Source organism: Hylobates moloch, unplaced genomic scaffold (assembly GCF_009828535.3).
Source record: "Hylobates moloch isolate HMO894 unplaced genomic scaffold, HMol_V3 SCAFFOLD_13, whole genome shotgun sequence".
Lineage (NCBI taxonomy): Eukaryota > Metazoa > Chordata > Mammalia > Primates > Hylobatidae > Hylobates > Hylobates moloch.
This window is the reverse complement of record NW_026652288.1, coordinates 37695445-37699301: the sequence shown is the minus strand read 5'-3', so window position 1 is coordinate 37699301 and position 3857 is coordinate 37695445. Positions and strand designations below refer to the sequence as shown.

Below are 3857 nucleotides of genomic sequence, written 5' to 3'. Positions count from 1 at the left end.
GGAGGGACACAGACAGCCCAAAGAAACGTAGGCACAAGTGGAGAAGGAGAGAAAGATGAAAGGCCAAGGGAGAAGAGGAGGAGAAAAGGGAGAAACCAGGACAGTCAAGAGTTGGACCCTCAAAACAAGCCCAGTGACAGATTTAGAGGCAGAGAGGTCAACCCTCGGACAAAAAAGATAAAGGCAGGCATGATGTTTCCAAAATACTTGAGACAGAGGCCAGGTGCAGTGGCTCACACCTATAATCCCAGCACTTTGGGAGGCCAAGGCAGGAGGATCACTTGAGCCCAGGATTCAAGACCAGCCTGGCCAACATGGTGAAACCCCGCCTCTACTAAAAATATAAAAATCATCGGGGAATGGTGGCAGGTGCCTGTATCCCAGCTACAAGGGAGGCTGAGGCAGGAGAACTGCTTGAACCCGAGAGGCAGAGGTTGCAATGAGCTGAAATGGCGCCAGTGCACCCCAGGCTGGGCGACAGAGCAAGATTCTGTCTCAAAAATAAATAAATAAATAAATAAATAAACTCTGTCTCAAAAATAAATAAATAAATAAATAAATAAAATAAAATAAATAGGAGAGCAGAGACCTCAAATATTAACTTGCAGACACAGATAAAGGCTAGCACAGGTGTTTTCCAATGAAGACGCAGGCAGATGAGAGGATGCACACATTCTACCTGTACTGTCTTTTTTTTTTTAATCGAGATAGAGTCTCTCTGTGTCACCCAGGCTGGAATGCAGTGATGCAATCTGAGCTCAGTGCAACCTCCGCCTCCCCAGTTCAAGCGATTCTCCTGCCTCAGACTCTGGAGTAGCTGAGATTACAGATTCTCCTGCTTCAGACTCCTAAGTAGCCCAGATTACGGCCTCCACCACTACACTTGACTAATAATTTTTCTTTTTTGTTTTTTGAGATGGAGTCTCACTCTGTCGCCCAGACTGGAGGGCAGTGGCTTGATCTTAGCTCACTGCAACGTCAGCTTCCTGGGTTCAAGCAATTCTCCTGCGTCAGCCTCCCGAGTAGCTGGGATTAAAGGCATGCACCACCATGCCCAGCTAATTTCTGTATTTTTTAGTAGAGACAGGGTTTCACTATGCTGGGCAGACTAGTCTTGAACTCCTGACCTCAAGTGATCCACTTGCCTCGGCCTCCGAAAGTGCTGGGATTACAAGTGTGAGCCACTGTGTCTGGCCACAAATTTTTGTATTTTTTAGTAGAGACAGGGTTTCATCGTGTTGGCCGGGCTGGTCTTGAATTCCTTACCTCAAGTCATCCGCCCACCTCGGCCTCCGAAGGTTCTGGGATTACATGTGTGAGCCACGGCCTAGCCTGCACTGTCTTAAGGGCCTGTTGGGCAGGGGAGTTCAGGTTCTCTAGTCTCTCCAGATTGATCTTCACACATTTGCTAAGTCTCGTATCTATCGTCCCTGAGCTTGGGAGTCAGGGAGTGCTCTGACCTAAGCCCTCCCGACTTTGGGGTCACCATCTTTCCCCAGCCTCTATGGGCACACTCCCTGAATTATCTGTGGCTTGAGTGGAGCAAGCAGGGGATGGGATGGGGGGTGGAGGGGGAGTTCCCCTCACCCACTTCAGCCTTCCACTCTGCTCCCCCTTCCTATACCTCTCTCTTCCAGAACCCCAGGCCAAGCACCAGAGAAGGCCTGGGAGTGAGCAAGGTGCCCATGTTGCTTCTGTGGATCATCCTCCTGCTTGTACAGCCCTGGGAGGGCCTAGGAACGCCCCTCTGCTGGAGGGAGGCTTTTTACTTCCTTGCGGCCCTCTGAAGATACTAGTGAGTGGGGAGCAGAGCCAGCAGACACGGTGGGCCAATTGATGGGGCGTGGTAGGGGGTGTGTTTGAGGAAGGGTCAGCCTCTTTCCCTCCAAGATCTGATTCTCCTCCTTACCCCTGAACTGTAGGAAAACAAAAATGATGACACCCTCTACACCCTAGATGATCTCGCAGTGAGTCTTGCATTCGCTTCTTTCTGCAGTTGCAGGTTTTGAGAGAATTCAGTGGTCTCCATGTGTGAGGGTTGCTGTGTGACCATATGAATATGTTGCGGGGAGCAGGTAGTGGGACTGTCTCCTGACCCAGCCCCTAGCCTTGACAGATATATTTTGCTCACTGCTGTCTCCAACACCTAGAATAGGAAGGCATATAGTGACAAATGATGATGACTACAGCTACGTGTAAATAGTCCTTACTCTGTGCCAGGTATTGGTTTAAATGCTTTAAGTATGTTAGCTTATTTATTCTTTACACCAATCCTAAAAGATAGATAGGACCGCCATGTATGGATGTGAACGTTGTACACTGCACAAGGATCCCACATCTACAAAGACTACTGTATTCACAGGCTGGACATTGTAGATTTGCATATTTGCCAACTTCCGGCAGATGGCAGTAAAGTATCTTGTTCTAATAAAATCAAGACAGAAGGTAGAAGGAACTTAAGGAAGGTCTTTTTATATTCTTTTTTTGAGACAGGATCTTGCTCTGTCCCCCACGCTGGAGTGCAGTGGCACAATCACAGCTCACTGCAGTCTCGACCTTTTAGGCTCAAGCAGTCCTCCCACCTCAGCCTCCAGAGTAGCTGGGACCACATGCACGTGACACCACAAATAGCTAATGGCTAATTTTTTTTTTTTTTTTTTTTTTTTGAGATAGAGTGTTGCTCTGTCGCCAGCTGGAGTGCAGTGGCGCGATCTCTGCTCACTGCAACCTCCGCGACCTGGGTTCAAGCAATTCTTCTGCCTCAGCCTCCTGAGTAGCTGGGACTACAGGCATGTGCCACCATGCCCAGCTAATTTTTGTATTTTTAGTAGAGACAGGGTTTCACCATGTTGGTCAGGATGTTCTCGATCTCTTGACCTCGTGATCCACCTGCCTCAACCTCCCAAAGTGCTGGGATTACAGGCGTGAGCCACTGGGCCCGACCTTTTTTTTTTTGTAGATATGGGGTGTCACTATGTTGCCCAGGCTGGTCTTGGACACCTGGGCTCAAGTGATCCTCCTGCCTTGGCCTCTCAAAGAGCTGGGATTACAGGCATGAGCCACTGTGCCCAGCTGAGTGTATTTTTCTAACTTGTACATAAGTACAGCATGGGATAGTGTCAGGCCTTAAGGTTGGCATTATCCAGAGCCCTATTTACAAATGAGGAAACTGAGGCCCAGAGAACTGAAGGGGTTTGTTCCAGGCCACAGATAAGAAACCTTGGGAGTGGGGACTTGGACTCATGCCCTTACCCATAGATACCAGGTCACTTTGTCCCTACTGTGTGTCCTGCTGAGACTCTAGGCTGCTTCAGGTTGGAGCTGTCTGTGATTGGGTTTGAGGAGAGACCATCTATGGGAACTGCTGTATTCCAGCTACAGTACCTGCTGGATCTCCTGGGGTCCCGGCTGTGGGTGGCCAGCCAGGGCTCTTGCCTGCCCTGTGAAGGACATCCCCAGAGACCTGTCCCCCTCTTGGAGTTACTACAGGGAGCTTGTGCTCGGCACCCTACCACAGCCTGAGCTTTGGAGGACATGGGCTCCTAGGTACACCTAGAGAGGCTGGGTAGAGAGAGGGAGGGAATAGTCTTCAGCTCCAACTCCCAAACCCTAAGCCTTTTCTTCCATCTAGGCCAGAGGACCCCACCTGGAGCCCTAGTAGCCAAGGGGAAGAGGTAAGAAGGAGGAAAGTGGCCGGGCGCCGTGGCTCACGCCTGTAATCCCAGCACTTTGGGAGGCCGAGGCGGGCGGATCACGAGGTCAGGAGATCAAGACCATCCTGGCTAACACAGTGAAACCCCGTCTCTACTAAAAATACAAAAAATTAGCCGGGCGAGGTGGCAGGCGCCTGTAGTCCC

General features: G+C 50.1%; 1 pseudogene; it reads left to right on the top strand.

Annotated features, from left to right (window-relative positions):
• The first annotated feature begins 1558 nt into the window (after positions 1 to 1558).
• Positions 1559 to 3857, top strand: part of LOC131380928 (uncharacterized) — an 18942-nt pseudogene continuing 16643 nt past the window's right edge.